The sequence below is a fragment of the Dipodomys ordii genome, unplaced genomic scaffold (assembly GCF_000151885.1).
Source record: "Dipodomys ordii isolate 6190 unplaced genomic scaffold, Dord_2.0 Scaffold188, whole genome shotgun sequence".
Lineage (NCBI taxonomy): Eukaryota > Metazoa > Chordata > Mammalia > Rodentia > Heteromyidae > Dipodomys > Dipodomys ordii.
The window spans coordinates 363158-382581 of NW_012267404.1; the positions used below are offsets into that span (position 1 = coordinate 363158).

A 19424-nucleotide genomic window follows, 5' to 3' on the forward strand; every position below is an offset into this window, starting at 1 on the left:
TTTAGAAAGTATTTCACTTCAGGTCCTGCTGTCTTTTGTGTTTGTGTGAGAGCCTCATTCAAAATAACTTATTTATCTTCTCTTAAAATATGCTTCCCTTTATTTTTGCCTTTCTGCTGGCAACAAATCCGTATCTGCAAATACAGGTTTTTGTCAAGATCCTTGTGTCGGTAGTTATTGTTTTCCATCCAGACACCCTCACATTTTACCCATTAAGCCTTTTGATTTCATGATGTATTGTGTCATAAACTTGTCTATTGTGCAGTTATGTCCTAAACAACCCTCTGAAGTCACTCTGAGGATACAAGATGTATGGCAATGCTGTTTGGTGATTGTTCCCTACCCAGAATGTTCCATCTGAAGTGAAACATCTTGCTGTAGTTGAGACAAGCCTTGCGGCTGGTAAGCAATGTTTCCCGGTGTGTGAGCATTTGCACTAGATCCAGCCCTTTGAAGTAGAGAATCATCTCATTAAACAAACATTTTAATGCCTACAGAAGTAGCAGAAATACAGTTTTCACTCTCTTTATTGTGCAATAATTGATAGCTAGAATGTCACATCACTGGGAGGTTAGATAATTGCTTACTGTCTCCGAGCTTCAGTTTTCTCCTCCATAAATTTGGATTTTCTTTCTAAAATAGTTTTATTTATGGATTTTATTTCTAAAATAAAATTTTGGCTCCAAAATACACTCATATTTCTTCTTTCCGCCATCTCTCTATTGCTTATTTCCTTTTTTGTCTCTTCTTCTCTTTCTCTCCCTTTTTCTTCCTCCTCTCCCCTTTAATTCCTTTCTTTCTCTAGCCTTAAATCTGTTGATATCAATCCGTGTGTCTTAAGCTTAAATTTATAATTAGTCTAATTTCTTATGGTACTTCCTTAAATTAATATGTGTAGAATTGTGTGTGTGGTGTTTGTTGTATTTGTGAGAGAGAAAAAAAAGGAAGAGACAGACAGACAGACACAGAGAGAGGTCAAAGATGATTTACAGGGTCAGGCCTGATAACTGAAAGGATGAGTTGCTAATCAGCTAAGATACAGAAGGCTACAAATGGAGATACCTGTGGTGGAAGAGTTAGAGGTCAGTTTGTGTAGAAGATGTGTTTTCTGGTAGATATCACCTGTAGATGCAGAATGTAGTAGGCAGGCCTGGCACTGGTGGCTCACGCCTGTAATCCTAGGTACTCAGGAGTCTGAGATCTGAGAATCATCATTCCAAGCCAATCTGGGCTTGAGACTCTTATCTCTAATTAACCACTTAAAAACTGGAAGTGGCACTATAACTCAAGTAGTAGGGTGCTAGCCTTGAGCATAGAGAGGCTTGAGGACAATGTCCAGGTTCAAGTCCCACAGCTGAAAAAAAAAAAAGGATGTAGTTGGCAGAAGAGTGGCCTCCAAAGATGTCCGCATCCTAGTCCCCATAACCTATCATCTTAGCTGGCCCGAGGGACTTGACAAATGAGGTGAAGTTAACCTTGAGGTGGCAAAAATTTCCCCAACTACCTGAATGACCTTAGCCTATTTGCATGAATCCCTACAACTAGAGTATCTTTCCTACGGTGGTCTGAGCAGACTGTGACCATGGAAAGAATGGCCAGAGAGAGGTAACATTGTGATTTTGAAGATGGAAGAAGGATTTCATGGGCCAAGGAATGTGGATATGCCTGGCAAGAAGTAGTAGGCCTGGCAAGGACATGATTTTTCTCCTAAAGCCTCAAGAATAGGATACAGTCCTCCCAGGAGCACCTTGATTTTTAGCCCAAGGAAATTTATATCTAACCTACAGAACTATAAGATAATAAATTTGTGTTATCTTAAGCCACTGAGTCTGTGGTAATTTGTTACAGCAGACTTGGGAGGGGGGAATATAGAGAGCAAACAATTGTATAAAATAGTCTGGAGGTAAGGAGAGAGAGTTCTGGAATTTGAAAACATTGAGGCAGCATTTAAATGCAGGGACTAAATGAGATCACCAGTAGCATGAGTAGAAATAAGAGCCAGAAGAGAACCGGGGATAGGGCCCTTGGCACCCAACATCAAGAGGCCAGGTGGAAAGAAAGAAACATTAAAGCATTTGGAACATTATAAATCAAAGGATGGAGGAAAATGAAGAGGGGGAGAGATTGATTCTGGTGGCACATAAAGCTTATCAAGGGAGAGAGGGTGGTTGCATGTGAAGATATCATGAAAAGTAAGGTGATGCTAAGGAAAATAATTTGCTGCTATCAGAAAAGCAAAGTCCTTTATTTTTAAGACAGAATTAGGATATGTGTGTAAGCTAATAGGAATTATCCACTAGAGAGCATAAGTTGATAAAAGACAAAGTAGAGACTTTGTTGGGAAATATCTTTGGAGATGTGTGGAGCATGAGGAGGGTCATCTGACAGGAGAGTGCATAGTTTATTATGACAGCCATTGAGAGAGCTGAGAGGATAATGTGGGTAGGTGGAGTGGAAGGAGATGGGGATGAATCACTGGAAGACAAGCTACAGCCTCTCTCCTGAAGAGACACAATCTGTTCTGGAAGTGGAAATTTCCAGGTACTTTATACCCTATCCAGGAAATAGAAACACATATTTTATTTTTTTAATGATACTATGGGTTGAATTAATCATATTCGAAGAACTTTTCAGCTTTCACTCAAGGACCCCTCCCCCCTTCCCCAGTCCTTTTGCTTTTAGTTTGTTTCAGATAGTATGTCATGTTAAATTTTCCTGGGACATTTTTGCCAGGATTACAGGTGTGCACCACCATTCCTGGCTTCACTTCTTCTTTTAAATAAGAGAAATTAGATAGGTTTCTTTTAGAAGTAGGAGTATCAATGGTCTGATTGTCTGATTCTGAGTGACAAGTCATCCTACAATTTAGTAACTTAAAAAAATGATCACTTGTTATCTCCTACAGTTTCTTGAGTTGAGAATTTGGCATCCTCTGGATTGTGTGGCCATTCTTAATTAAGCATCCACAGTGTAGGTTCAGAGCTGGGAGCTGGGATCATCTGAAGATTGGTGCTAATCTGAGACATCCAGGTTTCTGGCCATGGCCCTCTTCATGAGTATTACTTCACAAGGATGGCTGCAGCAGTATAAAGCTGTAGACAATGAGAGCTCCACGAGCAGTGTCTTTATGACAGTGAGTGCTGAGGTTCACGGAGGGCTCATCATATCCAGGCATCATGCAAAGGCAGTGTGGATAGTCTAGTCTTTAACTTCTGGAAGGTGTGATTTGTAAGATAGCCTGTTTTTACAATGAACTAATGGAGATTCAGGGAGATTAAAGACTGGCATAAGTTCACAAGGGCTTCTGAATTTATTGATGAAAGGACTAATGTGTATCAGGTGATAGAGAACATTGCACACAGAGAAGTGCAACCATAGTTCTCTACTGCTCCTCTGCCATGCATACTGGGGTAGCTTTTACACCCCCCCAGTCCTGCCCCATGCGCATGCACGCGCACACACACACACACACACGCACACAGAGCTTCCTTTCCCCTCCCTCCAGTAACAACATATTCAGTTTGTTTAATTATATTTCTACAATGTCTTTCCTACTTCTTTTTTGAGCTGAAAGCATAAATCATGTTAGTTCTACTTTCAGTATGTGGATTAATCTGGAAACAGTGTTAGGAAAAGCCACCTAAGCTGACTTTTAAGACTTTTGAGATAGTAAACTATTGGTTTTTTAGAAATTTTGATATAAAAGGACCCAGGTAGCAGGGTGCTGGTGACTCTTGCCTAATCCTAGCTACTCAGGAGGCTGAGATCTGAGGATCATGGTTCAAAGCCAGCCCTGGCAGGAAAGTCCATGAAATTCTTAGCTCCAGTAAACTACTTAGCAAAAGCGGGAAGTGGTGCTGTGGCTCAAGTGGTAGAACACTAGCTTTGAGCACAAAGAGGCTGAGGGACAACACTCTGGTCTTGAGTTCAAGCCCCAGGACTGGCAATACATAAATAAATAAAATGCCATATTTATTTTTACTGGTGAATCCAATTTTTTTGTAGCCAGATGTAGAAACATTATTCTTTTTGCCTAGATTCATAATTCCATTTAGGAAAGAGTTCTAGGGACTTTTGCAGATTAACAATGGATTCATTCAATAAATGTTTATTCACTAAGTTCTAGACACTGAGGGAATGACTCTGTCAGTGAACATCTAGACAGAAACTATCTGCTCTCACAGAGCTTACACCCTCAGGGGTCAATAGTAAATAAACAGCATATGTAACTTAACATATAAATACTGTGGGAAGATATCTCTCCTGAGGATGGGGAGCAGGAATGTTAGATCATGTCATTCTACTCAGGCCTGTTCCCATGGCTTCTCCTCTACTACTAGTGGAAACCTTGAAGGTCCTATATAATCTAGCCCCTCTCTCATCCTCAGCCACACCTCCTCCTGGCTGGAAAAACCTTGGGCATCAGCCTTGTTCCTGCTCATGGCATTCCCCTTTCTCCTTACATGTTCTTCAGACTGGCTTCTGATCCCTCCTTGCAGAGCCTTATAACCTTTTTGGTCTTTCTCAGATACATCTTCTCTCTAGTGCCTCTTCTGATGAGCTTATCTTAAATTTCAGTCACCCTACTTACCTTACTCTCAGCACCCCTATTCTCAGGGAAGTGACAGCTTAGTCGAAGAGTAACTGGAAGCTCTGTTGGGAAGAACTTTGGGCAGAGCAGAATATTACTAGCTTCTTACCAGGACCTCTGGCTTTCATTTGCTGGGAAAGTTCTCTATAAAGGTTCTGCCCAGTGGAAATGCCATGGGAATCTCCCTGACTTCTGCATTAGCATTGATTCAACCTTGAGCTTACTTTGTGGGAATTCCCAGCATGGTATTCGTTTGTCCTTGTCATACTGCAGGCTTGCTTGTGTGGATTGGATGTAGTTTCTTGGTATAGTAGACCCTCTTTCAGATGGCTGAGTCTGCTCCATGATTTTGGGTTGGGTATTGTTTAGGCTTTCAGTCTGCTTCTCTCCTTTAGGAAGGCCACTCTTGTTTTCTTCCTAAGATGTTTCTCTCTTTCCTCATCTTCTGTAGTTACCTCATCTGTCTTCTCAGCTTTCAGTTTCACTGGCTGTGCTGACCTTTTATGTATTTTTTTGTTTTGTTCAGAAACAGAAACTGCATCTCATACATAATTGGCTGGTATCTGCCCCATTCCCCCCCCCCCTTTTTTTTTTCTGGTCGTGGGGCCTGAACTCTGGGCGCTGTCCCTAAGCTCTTCAGCTCAAGGCTAGTGCTCCACCACTTGAACCACAGTGCCACTTCCAGCTTTTTCTGCTTATGTGGTGCTGAGGAATCAAACCCAGGGCCTCATGCATGCAAGGCAAGCACTCTACCACTGAGCCACCTTCCAAGGCCCCTCAGTCCCATTTTATTGGATCCTTAACTTCTTTTTCTGGCTCTATCACTTCTTGGTTTTGCAACATCAAAAGAAAGCCCCTGCTTCCACAGGTAAAGTTCCACAGTATGTGGACTTTGCAGCATTAATAAACGAAATGTAAAATATGCTTGTCATAGGTTGGGTTTCCTGGGGAAACGATTCTGAGATAATATTCTATGTGCAAGAAGGATGTCAAGGAAACCTAGGGGGGCACAAGAGAAGTTGAGCGGTGGGGTCAGCCCCATGAGAAGCTCTGGAGCCTGAACAGTCCTTTAGAATTGTCTTAACATTAGCTGAGATAGTCAGGTCTTTATTCCCCAGCTTCTCAGTCATTGCATGCTGACTGCCTTGAAAAAATGACCTCAGGCAAAGAGGATTTCGGTAGCTGACATTATTACTGCAGAGGCCAGAGTTATCCTAGCAAGGACAAGAAAGTATTGCTGGAGGTATGTCTAGGCAATGCCTTCAGCATCTTATGTGTATGTAGTTGTTAATTCAGCACTCATTCCAAGAATTAATGTGGAAGAACCTTTGAGAGTTTGGGATTTTATTGAAAGGAGGGATGGAGAGTGGAAAGGAAAAGGAAGAGTACTACATTTCTATGCACTATTACTGGAGGTTTTGTGAATAGAGCTCAGTCTTTCAGAAACTCCAGCCATATTGCTACACACTTTAGGAATGTCCTGCCCAACTAGGACCTCATCTCATCCTCTGCTCATTTACATGTTCACCTCACTCTGTGAGTGGGCTCAACCTGCTCCCAGAGTTCAGGTAAAAGTCACAAGTGGCTAAGAAAGCTGCCTCTCAGCATTGAGAGGTGAGCCATTGAAGGAACACAGAGAGGGGAATGCCAGCATCTGCTTCAAGGGACTGCCCCAAATTAAACCTGGGTATCCTGAGCTTACTGGCTTAGGGTTTTCTGGCCAAGGTTCTTTACATCAGTTATTGAACCTCACCCTATTCTTAGCCCCAAATATTTCTACTTAGAGTAGAGGTACAGACAGAGTAGAAGAGGTGGTCCTTTTGTGGGAAGGGACATGCATACATATATACCTGGAAAAACAAGAGATTTAGTGGGCATTGGCCACAGCAAGTTCAGATGATGCCACTAAGAGCTATACACCACATATGTCAGTGTGGAGGTACTGCTGTAAAGGGTTGGTACGGAAGAAAAAGTGTTTCTTGTGTCTGTTTTTCTTCTCCATTGAGTCTTGCTAGGCACCTATGGCTCATGCCTGTAATACTAGCTACCTGGGAGGCTGAGATTAGGAGGATCATAGCTTGAGGTTAACCAAGTAAGATTCTTCAACCAGTAGTTGGACATAGTTTCACAGGGGTAAAGGTTTCACTGTTACATCTCTGCATATGTTCACACTGTATTCCCATCAGTCTTTCTCCCTCTATCATGCTAAAATTTTTTTAAGAGATTGAATTTTGAAGCTGAGAATAGTGGAACATATCTATAATCCCAGCTACTAGAGAAGTAGAAAGAGGAGATAAAGAAAGTGGGTTGCAATTTGAGGCTAACCTGGGCAAAAAAATGACAGACCTTACCTGAAAATGTTTTTAAAACACAAAGGGTAGGGGTATAGCTCAAGTGATTAAGGACCAAACTAGCAAGGACAAGACCCTAAGTTCAAACCCCAGTTTTGCCAAACATAAGAGATTGTGTATAGAATAGATTCTTGGTGGAAATTGAAACAAGATTGGCATCGGCTGACTAGTTTTTCATCCTATTTCCACCACCTACTGATCATTGAACAGTGGGCAAATTAAAACTTGTGTTTCTCCTCCATGGAATGGGTAGATAGTAAAACCTAATTCAGCAGAGTTTCAGAACACTTCCTGAAGTCATTGATGTAAAAACATTTAATCCAGAGCTTCCATGTAGGAGTTTGATACACAGTTATCATGAGGATTATTGTTGACAGAGGAGAATGGAGGTTAGTTAGACAAGGGAATGACTGGCATGGGTGAGCAGGAGATTCATGGAAAAAAAAAAAGAAATGCTTGAAGAGCAGCTTCTCAGAGACTGAGAAGTGATGGGGAAGGCATATACAGTTGTAAAGGGCTGCCCACCCAGATCAAATTCTCAAGGGAGCCTGACTCCCATCAAGCAGACGCTTATGGGGAATCCCAATATGTAAAATGTATAGCTAGACCTACTGATTGAAAGTGAGGTGGGCAGCCACATTTCTCTCCTCTCCTTTAACCACCTACAGTCTCAGAGAACTCTGAGAAACCCCAGATTGCAAGAACCAAAACAATTTCTATAGAACGATGTTTTTTAAAGGCTACTGTAACACCTCATTTGTTCTGAATTGAGTTAGCTTTCCAGAAGACAGTTGTTTTGTGGTTTTTTTTTTTTTTTAAAGAAAATTCATCTCGGCTAAAATGTTGCTTAAGTATAAATTTTTGTTTAAGTTTATTTTTTTGCCTTCTTAACAAGGCTGAGTGAAAACTTTTAATCTATTCTTGTTGATTTTTTATTATACTACTGAGCATTTAGTTATGGTTATGTGCTTTAATGTGGTGTTTTCTAAACTCAGAGGTTCTGGAGAATTAGAATGGTTGATACTCACTGTACTTAAGGACTTGTTAGGTATAACATGGGGCACTTTCTAGATACAGGAGCCAGGCTATTCATGCTGTATCCTTGCATCTTACTAGCATCGTGACATTGGGCAAGAGTACTTACCCTCTCTGTTTCAACTTCTGTTCTCTATATTGAGAATAGTCATATTTTTTTAAAGTAATGACATATAGTCATTACTTAGAATAATACCTGCATATTTAAATGTTTAGGAAATTTATCTGTCCCTGGGAATGAGGCACAAGGATGATTGTTATCTTGGAACATTTTTAGACAGGACTAGCCAACGATCACATAATTCTTTAGGGCAGTATGCCTTTGTATAACTCACTATTGTCTGTTCACTGAGACCTACTTCTGTAATTTGTAGGTATGAAATTTGGAAATAATTCATCTGTGATGGAGAAGATACTCCCCAAAAGTTATAGTTTTATTGCCTTATAGGACACTAACTGATTTTATAGCTAAATTAGCAATATAATTTCACTACTTTGGCTTTCATCAATTGTATGCTTGTCATTGCTGTGCACCACTGAACCAAATGGGTCATCTTTCTAGATTCTTCATTAATTAACCAAATAAAATTTTAACATATATTCAATATATATTTGTGTAAAAGTCATTTTTTATTTTGTAAAACTATTGATTACTTATTGTTTCCTATTTTCTCTAACATGCTTTGTTTGCATTGTTTGATTTTGAAATTGAAATAAGTCTTATATTAATGTAGGCATTCTGTAAACATCAGTATAGGTAGCTAAAAGTTTTAACCTGATTATTTTAGGTTGCTTATTTTTTGAGAACATAATGATTTCAGTAAGATACACATTTCTGACAGAGTGTTATGTCAGTGTTAGCTAGTGTAACTCTTTTGTTTGGTTCTCATAATGTGCTTGTACAATTATGTGGTGGTTACTTTTGTGCCAGTCAACTGGATTGAATTTGAAGGTACTTAGTGGATTAGTAAAGCACACCTGTGATTGTGTCTATGTGAGCATTTCCAGAGATTATTAACTAAGGGGGAAGACCCACCCAGAATGTGCATGTACCATCCAATAGACTGTGAGCCAAGATAGAAAAAAAAGAAAGCCAACAGGAATCAGCATTTTTCTGCTTCCTGGCCACCATGTTAACCACTTTCCAAAATGAGTCCTTTCTCCTTTAAGTTGCTTATGTGAGATATTTCATCACAGCAACTGCCCAAAAGTCTTAATAGCAAAAATTAGTACAGAGCAGTGGAGGCACTGTTGTGAGTAGACCTGACCATGTGGTTGATAAGCCTTAGGAACTGATTTTCATTTTAGGTGGCATGTGGAAAAGTTAGGGAAGCAGGCTAGAAAGCCCTTGATGCTGTAAGTAGAGCTTATTGGGCAATTCCTGTAGATGACATTGCCTGCAGGAATTCAGAGACTAAGTGCTTGGCTCATGAGGTTTCACTTGGGAACAAGGACTTTATTAGGAACTGGACTAACAGTCCTTCATGTTACATTCTGACAAAGAGTTTGCCTATGTTTTGACTGTGTCTTCAAACTTGGAGAGACGCTGAATTCAAAAGCAATGGAAGAATTAACTTGGCAGAGAAAACTTGAAGACCACATAGTATTCAGGCTGTGGTATTTGATATTTCTAACTGCTTTAAGCCAGGTTTATAATGAGATTCAGGAGCAAAAAGAATTTTTTAAAAGCAAAAAGCAGAGTAGAATGACTTGCAAAACGTGCAGTTTAGCCAGAAAAGTAGCAAGGTGGAAATTGTGGATGTGGAGTTGTTAAAAAGCTTAACACCTTAAAAAGGAGCTGAGAACCATGCTCTAGGACCCAGAAAAGAAATCTTGAGAGCATCTTGGGAATTGGCCAGACTCTTCCTATCCCGGGCTCCAGAATATAACATTGTAAACTCTTCTGAAAGGCCTTCCTTTGAGAAGAAGGAGTTGCTGAGAGATTCTGCTCCCTTACAGCCATCTTAAGGAACTATTTTCTGGGTTTAATTGCTCAGGTGCTCACAGGCCACTGCAGCCATGATCCAAGTGGGCCTAGATTCCACTTGAGCTGGTGTCAGAATTTGGTGTCATTCATTTGGTGCTGGTTTTGCTGCTAGGCAGAATTTAGGAGTTAAAGGGCCATGGAGGGTTCCACCAAGAGTTCAAAGGAAGACCTGGGATGCCACACAATGTGGAGCAAGGTCAAATTCTTTGCAAAGAGCCTCCAAGAAGGCAATGTATAAAAACCTGAGAGAGTGAAGCCTAAGATGCAGTGAGACCCCAGCATGTTGGGAGATGGCAGGAATGTGAAATACCTGCTGAGGGGAAAAACACAGTCAATGAGTAAAGCCATTGAGCCTCTTGGGAGCTGCAAACAGCAAGATCATAGGGGCAGTGCTTCCCCGGACAGTTGGAGCTCACATCATGTCACCACAGTGTGCCCTTGGATGCTGGATATAGAATTACAGGATTTAACATTTGGGTTTCAGTTGTGCTTTGATTTGATCCTCCCTTGCTGTTCTCCCATCTCTTCTTTTGGAATGGAATGTTTACTCCCTGTCATTGTATCTTATGTTACTTTCTTGTTTTATTTTATAAAAACTCACAGCTAAGAGTTTGCTGTGAGTCCCAAAAGAAACTGTGGACTGAGTCTAAACAGTGTTGGAACTATTAAGACTATGGTGAGTCTTGGCAAGGGGTCCAACATATTTTGCATTTGGAAATGGACGTAATTCTTTGTGGGGAGTGTTGCTGAAATGTTACGGTTTAAGAACTCATGTTATATTGTCAAATTGATAAAGAATGGGCTTCTGGTTAATTTTTATTTCCAGCTTGTAAAGAAGATGAGTATATTGGCTCAAACCAATAATTCTAGATAACCTTCAAAAGCAGAGAACAGGGGTTCATAGTTCGAGGCTAGCCCAGGCATGAACATTGACAAGACTCCTTCTTAAACAATTGCTGAGCTCTGTATGCCTCACACTGTTAGCTTAGATACAGGGGAAATGCACTGTCTGGATACAGTGTCATGCTCCTGTCATCCCCAGTGACAGAAAAGCACAAGTAGGAGGATCATAGCCAAGCCAGCTTGAACACAAAAGCAAGACTCTATCTGGAAAATAACCAGTACTAAAAGGTACTGGAAGCATATCCCAAGTGGTAGAGTGCCTGCTTAGCAAATATGAAACCCTGAGCTCAATCCCCAGGATTTCTACAAAAATGAAAAGAAAGAGAAAAAATACATGTGTGTATATGTGTGTGTGTGTGTGTGTGTAAATACACACACACACACACACACATGAAGACATTTCTAGGGACTGTTATATCATGAAGTCTCTGATCTGTTGGTTAGTACCTTGATAGATTATTTTTGGAAGGTAGTGAAAGGTAAAAGTGGGGCATAGATTTTTCAAGGGTGTGTCCTTGGGACTACATTTTTCTCTGGCACCTTCCTATGTATCCCTTTCTCTGCTTCCTGTCTGCCATTATATGAACGGCTCTACTACCTGCCAAGTTGGACAGAAAAATAAGTGTGTATGAGGAAGGCGCCTATCATCCAAGGTGACTGGGGAACATTGGAATGGAATGTCTCTATGGAGTAAACTTGGCTGCATTTCCCTGGGTGGTCCTCTCGTTATGGAACTGCTTATCTGTCTGGAGAAATGATGTTGAATAGATAGAAAAGATAGACCCATTGATCAGTTTGTATGAGTAAACGGTGAAGTCTCAATAATGGCCCAGGAATGGCTGCATGATCTTGCATTCCATCCCTTATGTTCACCCCTTATTTTGTCCACTGTAGCCTATAACATTCTGCTTCAGTGCCTTTACACATGCTTTGCATTTGTTGGTATACTCTTTTATTAGTTACCTACCTATACAGTTGAGTCCCTTGCTTCATTCAGGTCTTTACTAAATGTCACCAGACTAGATAGAGTCTTTCTCTAACCTCCTTGTTTTAAATACCATTGCCCTGAAGTTTCTCTGAGCTTTTTTTCCCCTTGATAGCTGTTGTTACTATCTGACTTACTTATTTTGATTACTGCATGTTTCCTTCTGTTAGAATGTAAGTTCAAAGAGAATAATGACTCTGTCTTGTTCCCTGACTTATTTCAGGGCTAAGAACATGGCCTATCATGCTGTAAAAGAACTTGGGTGGTTTATTTTCAAAAAAAAAAAAGAGAAAGCTTTTAGGGGGAAAAAAGGTTTCTTTTTTCCTAAAATCATCTTTATATTAGAGATATCTCAAGACCACTTTAGTGAAAGGTGGAGTTGCTGAGAAGATACTTCTACAGAGCAGTTATAGGATGAGGAACATTTGTTATTGTGTTGCTTTTCCATCTCTGACTTTCTTATATCTAATTTTACATTTGACTGATTCAAAGCTCATGGAAAAGTTGTGGAAGTATTTAATGAACAACCATAAATCCCTCATTTAGAGTTGCCACATTGTCTTTACTTCTTTGTATGTATACACATTATTCTAATTTTCACTGAACCATTTAAGAATAAGTTCTAGATAGGATACTTCTAAATACTTGAATATGTATACCCAAGGAGATACAATTGACACAGGAAATGTGATATTGATAGAGTAGTATTATCTGATGTGCAGATCTGTCTCTGATATCTTTTATACCAGTAATAGTAACTACAATGAAGTCCCCATCAGGGAAACAGTCCAGGATCACACATTGTATTTAGTTGTCATGTTTCTTTAATATTAATTTTCTCAGTCTTTCATTGATGTTAATACTTCTGAAAAATATAGATCATTTGTTTTCTAAAATGACTCTCAATATAAGCTTGTTTTATACTTCTCCATGATTAGAGAATCAGAATAGAGAATCTGGGAAGAAATGTCACACAGATGACATTGTGTCTTCATAAGTATACCACCCAGCAAGTACATGATGTCAGATTTGCCATCACTACTGTGGTTAACTTTGAGCACTCAATCTGGATGGTGTTCATTAGATTTCCCTGTAAAGCTATCTTTTTTCTCATTATAACTCATAAATTTGTAACATAAAATTTAATTATATAAGTTATAGTTTCTCTGTGAAGAATACTGCAAAACTATGTAAATATCCTATTCCCAAGAACTTTTTAACTGCATAGTTTTAGGATCCCTGGAAATTGTTGCCTGAATCAATTAAATAATATCCTTGCGAAATGATGGATTACATAACTCATTCCTTATACAAGTTGGCATTCTGTTGAAAAGAAGAGGCTTTTCTTTCCCATTTGTTTGTTTGCTTGATTGACTGCTTAATTATAAATATTGACTGAGGATTATTTTCTTTAAGTGTATCATATAATCAGTTGCTATCATTCATTGTAATGCTCATATTATCATACAATTGCCCTATGTAACTTCACTGATCCCTAAGAGACAAATCCTTGGTGCAGAGAGGAGTAGCATTTTTAGCCTATTCAGAGTGTTTCTCAGATTTTAATATGAAGATCCTTAGGCCCCAGATTCTTCATTCCTGTCAAGTTCCCTCATAATGATGATAGTCCATGGACTGCAGTAGAAAGTATCAAAGCCATTTCATTCTGAAGGCTGGCCTTAAAGAGTTAAAAAAAAACATTTTTGCTTTTTGTATTCCTATAAGAATTACCTCATTAGCAAGGTAGAGAATGACCTTTTGTAAATTCATGAGCTCTGGTAGCACAGGGGAGGGAAGAGACACCTTGCCTGCTTGATTCCCAGAAAGTAGGATTACTAGGATCACTGTGATCACCACATTTATGCTTGATTTTGCATTTGTCTTAAAATGTTGACTTTCAGAGAGGTGGCTTCAGTTTTTGGTATCTGGGATTGTGGAAATAGTGACATTTTCAGTAATGGATGTGAATCTACCACTCTTCTTCATTAGTTTGTTATTATTTATTGATATTAAACTCTCCTCAAATTTGGGAATGAGGACATGGTTCATGTGATAAAAGCAATTGCCTAGTCATTTTGAGCCCCTTAGTTCAAACTCCAGTGCTGCCAAAGGATCGGGAAGACCAAGGCGGAGGAGGAGAGAGAAGGGGGAGGAGTGGGAGAGGTTGTTCTTTTCGTTCTGAGAATATGAGATAACTGCCACTGGCAGATTTCAGTATCTCTTGGTTGAATAATTTCTCTTTAAAACTCATTTTAGACAGATTCTTGTCAGTACTGTGGTCATTTGTAATTTGTAAACATTACATTCATAAAAATTCCAAATATACATGGTACTTTTTAATTGCTCAATAACCTTGTTTAGCTTATTTTCCTGACATAATTTTATTTGCCCATCTGTTATTGGACATATATTTTCTCCTTGGTTTATTCTGTTAAGAATTGACGCTGTTTTTTTCTTATAGAAGAAGAAAACTTTACAACTGAGGGACTCCCCTAGAAAAGGTCTTAAAGGATACTGTAGAAATCAGAGGTCAGCTGCTGATATGAAATAATGACTACGTAGTTTATTAGTCACAAGTAGGAATTGGGGAATGAATGAATGTGGAAGGCATTTATGTCAATTCAATTAACAGAATCTGAAAGATTTCCAAAATGAGTGCTTTCACTTTTTCTTTCCCTCCTTTAATCTCTACCATTCGTTCTTTGCTTTTCTGGCATTTAAATAAGATAGCTGATCATAACATCAGATTTCTGTAAAGCTTCATCAAGTTCTGATATAAATGACTCATAATTTCTTAGGTCTCATTGCTCTCTCTTAGCTTCCCATTCTTTGCATCCCTGGAGAGCGAGGCTAGATTTGTTTCCCTTATTGAAAGAACCTACCTGCTGCTATAGCCCTTGTCTGTACGAGAGAGGGCTACAGCTTTGGTGATTTGTCCCATGATCACATTACAATACTTAGAAAGTTCATTTGATAATAAAACAGTAGTTAGAATTTCATTCTCCCTCCCTCAATAACATATGTCTAATAGAATGGTGTTTAATATAGGCACAATAGGAAAATATCTTCTCTCAAACCTACCTAAAATCTAATAAACTACTTAAGTAGATATCTTTAAGTCCTCTTTGTTGGAGGATGTCACCTGAAGGTTTCTAGTCTCCAGCTGTATAACTGGCTTAAACTTGTAAGAGATCATTGTCCCAGGGGCCCAGTTGTTGCTGTAGAAGCAAGGACCACAGAACTTCTGGTCTGTACAGGCCACCATCACAGTATTCTAGGGTTTGTCCATGGCTGAGTGCCCAGCCCTGTGGAGAGAAGAAAGGCTGTTCAGTGCCTCTAGTGCTAGACACCTGGTACCAATTAGATCACACCTGCTTTCTGCTGTTTGGTTTCTCCCTCTCTTCTATGAGCTACCCTTTAAAAAACCATTGAAACCTAAAAATATTTCATAGTCTAGCTCACATTTCCATATATCTCTTTATAATCTATGAAAAGGACATGGATTCTTTAGCTAATGGGAAACAAGAGGAAAAGTTTTACCTATTCATTCATTGAAATGTAGAATATCTTATTCTTTCTGACACTGAAAAATTCTCAGAAGACCTGCTTCCAAAAACCTAGGACTGTCAACATCCTTCACAGTGCCCAAAACAGTGTTTAACATGTGTTAGGGAATGGGAATTCTTTATTGAATACATGATCCAAAACAAGAAAGGATGGCAACTGAGTACATTGTGTTTTCACATCTCATTTATCAGCTATTTAATTAAATGCCCAAGTACTCCAGCATGACCTCATCTTAACTTCATTACACCTTTAAAGACTGTATTTCCAAATAAAATCACATTCACCAGTACCAGATTTTAGGACTTCAGCATTTCTTTTAGGGGCACACAGTTCAACTCATAACAGGCATTTAGAATGGATTTATGCAGTACTTAATGGGAGATACTTAACATTTAATGTGGCACATTAAAATGATGACATTACTAAACAAAATATAAAAAACATGAATTGTTTACATGGTTGTCAAGTATGGATATTATAAATGTCAACTTTTAAAAACAATTCTACTAGTTGGTTTTGTTAATGGCTAATTTATTGTTGGATGCTTTTAACATGAGATGTCTTAGTTGACATAAAGACTTCATTTAGGCTGGAGGGGTGTATTAAATGATAGAGCACTTGTAGCGAGTGTGAGGCTGAGTTCCAATCCCAGTACCACTATCAAAAAAAAAAAAAAGACTTCATGCAAGAACTTATGCTTGTGCTTATAAGTTTAGTTTATGACTACAGAAAGTCATTTCTAGTAGAAATCAGTGTTCAACTTAAAACCTCTGACATCATGGGTTAAAAAGGATTAAAGAATAAGAAAATACTGTGACCTACCAATTTATAATAAGCAAATTTTGCAGTAAACTTCCTGGCAATACTTGTGATAAGCACCATCCTTTTAACATTTTTAGAAAGTGAAGTATCATTGTAAGTTCACATCAGCATCAACAGTCCTTAAAACTTATGAGAGTACATGTATTTACTTTTTTAAATTCCTCTGGCAGTTCTTTTAATATTTAATATTTAAATGATCTGATGCCAAAGTCTCCTCTTTTACCATTCAACAAACATATAGGTAATAAATGAGCCTCAGTCTTGGTGACTTAGCACAGCTAAGTGCCTTGAAATCCTTTCCCCTATTCACAGATTCTTTTTGATTTGCATATTATAGCCACCTTAAAAAAAAAAAGAAAGAAAGAAAAAAGAGAGTGAGCTAGGCTCCAATGGCTCAGGCCTGTAATCCTAGCTACTCAGGAGGCTGAGATCTGAGGATCACAGTTTAAAGCAAGCCAATGCAGGAAAGTCAGTGACTCTCTTACCTCCAATTGAGCACCAAAAGAAAAAACAAAACAAACTGAAGTAGAGCTGTGGCTTAAGTGGTAGAGCACTAGACTTGAGGGGGAAAACTAAACAAACTCAAGGACAGCGCTCAGCCCAGAGTTCAAGCCCCAAGACACACACACACACACACACACACACACACACACACGAAAGGGAGAATATTGCAAGTATCTATCTACATTTTAAATTTTTTGTTTAACATCATTGAAATAAAAGCACTCTTTGCCTTAAGCTAATCAAACCAGAGCTGGTTGCCACAGCTGCAGTGTTCTTATTTTCAAATGTGCCCTCTCTTGTTGCAGCTGCTGTGTTTCAAAGGTGATGGGATGGTGGGCTCTCACCACCCTGTTCTTCAGGGCCTCCTCTCGGCCCAGGATCCAGGCTGCTGAAGCTGGCCATGGTGAGGCTGGAGTTCACAGATAACACACTCCAGCATGACTTCCTGAGGTCAGGCCAGCTTACAGCACTCTCCGTAAGTATGCCAGCAGATAGCTAGCTGACTGCTTGAAGCCTGCTTTCTCTTAGGTCAGTACCTGGGAATTCTAGACAGAATGGGAAATTACATTCTCTTTAAATATCACCAGGAATTTTTAGTGTTTGGAAGCCACAAGTGTGTGGCCGTGCCTTGTCTTCGGCAAAAGTTTTTTCCTTTTCTCTCTCTTAAAAGACTTCTACCATTGTGACATAGTAGAAAGGTTGAATTACTACAAACTTTTATAAAACAGAATTAAAGAATATTTTCTAGCCAAGTGTCATAGTACATACCTATAGCTAGCACTTTGGATTATATTGAGGCAAGGAAGATCATGAATTTGAGACCAAACCTGAGCTACATAGTGAACCCCTGTCTCAAAAACACAAAATGTTTCTAAGTCCCTGGAGTGTTTGATGATGATGATGACGATGAAACTTCTTAGAAACTCTTTCAATGAAGTTTTATTGGACTATGGCTATATCCATTAATGTGCATATTCTTTTAGGTAGTTTTATCCCTCCTTGATCAGAGTTAAGTAGTTGCCATAGAAACTATTTGACACTCAAATCATAAAATATTTACTGTATGTTTTTCAGATAAAGTTTGCCAGCATCTGCTCTGGGTAGTACTTCTTCTTCTTCTTCTTCTTCTTTTTTTTGGGGGGGGGTCCGGTCATGGGGCCTGAACTCTGGGCCTGGGCACTGTCCCTCAGCGCTTCAGCTCAAGGCTAGCACTCTAACACTTGAGCCACAGTGCCACTTCTGGCTTTTTTCTTTTTGCTTATGTGGTGCTGAGGAATTGACCCCAGGGCCTCAGGCATGCAAGGCAAGCTCTCTACCACTGAGCCACCTTCCCAGCCCCTGGGTAGTACTTCTTGATTACACAATAATCTGTTTGAGTATGTGAAAGGACCCTTAGGGATTTTGTATCCCAAATCTAAAGCAATTTTATATTTCAAGTCACTTCATAAAGTGACTTGCCAAGGCGCCTACTATTGGCTGGAGATTTTCTTTTATCTATTTTTAAAAGGAGAAATTTTTAATGCATGGTGATATATAGTCATAGAATAATAATTTTTCAGTTCAGAGTATTTGCTTCCAATATTTATGTATAGAGAAGGCAAATTGTAACCCAGAAAGTAACTTTGTAGAATCAGAGTTAAAAATGGTGGCTGGTAATTTTGTCTAATAAGCTGCCTTTGAGTTGCATCAAAACACACACTCCTTGGAGAGGTAGAGAAGGGAAGAGATAGTAGGAAAAAAACAAAGGAGGGGTAACAATATTTGACAAGAAATGTACTCATTACCTTACTCATGCAAGGTACATACAGCATCTTTACAATAAAATAAAATTTAAAAACACGCACACATCTCTGGTTCCTGGCCCAAATCAATGTCTCCTAGTGCTAGGCAGGGTTGCTAACACATATTGCTCTTTACATTGCTCTTTTTGTACTCCATACTAATCATTCTTTTTCTGTTTACATAAACTTTTTCCAGACAGAGTAGATATAATTGATTATGGCTAGGTTTACTAAGTATACCATGTTTCTGCCACTCCTGCCTACCTAAACTAAACCCAAGCCATTCCATTGGAGTTTTGAATGTTTGTAAAACTCTCTGATTTCTGTGAACAACTATTCTCTAATTTCACCTTGACATCACCAACTTAATCCATTGCTTTCATATTTCACTCATTTGCCTCATAGAAAACAACCTTATTTTCAAATTCCTATAGGGTAAAAAACAGATACCTTGAAGCAGAGTTAGATAATTAGCTTTTGTCTAAGGCATAAAAGCAAACAAGTAGTTGTATGAAGGTATTTGATCTAATTATTTGTTTATCATGAGGCCTTAAGTTATGTCCTAATGTTTCATTGTCATTTTTATCTAAATACTATGGAACAGTATAGATTAGAGATTCTTAAAGTTAATTCAGCAAGCATCTGTTGCTCTAATATGCAGTGAATATTAGTTAGGTTATCTAACATGTTGATGTGATATGTACTTTTACTATAGCCATGTTGAGAAACCCAAGGTAGAGTTTGGTTGCTTGCACCAAAACATGAAGCCAGTAGAGATTGTGTCCATATTTGAATATGAGCAGCCTTGAGTAGAAAGACAGACATCATATATTTACTTGTTCACTCACTCGTTCATCCATTCAACAAAAATTGAACCAGAATCTGTTATGTTTTAGAT

General features: G+C 38.9%; 1 protein-coding gene across 1 annotated transcript in view; it reads left to right on the top strand.

Moving 5' to 3' along the window:
• Positions 1-208: 208 nt before the first annotated feature.
• Positions 209-19424, top strand: part of Pcgf5 (polycomb group ring finger 5) — a 73212-nt gene continuing 53996 nt past the window's right edge. The window contains exons 1-2 of the mRNA XM_013034376.1: positions 209-402; positions 17051-17220. The gene's annotated coding sequence lies outside the window, so the exon portion shown is untranslated. The remainder of the gene's footprint in view (positions 403-17050; positions 17221-19424) is intronic.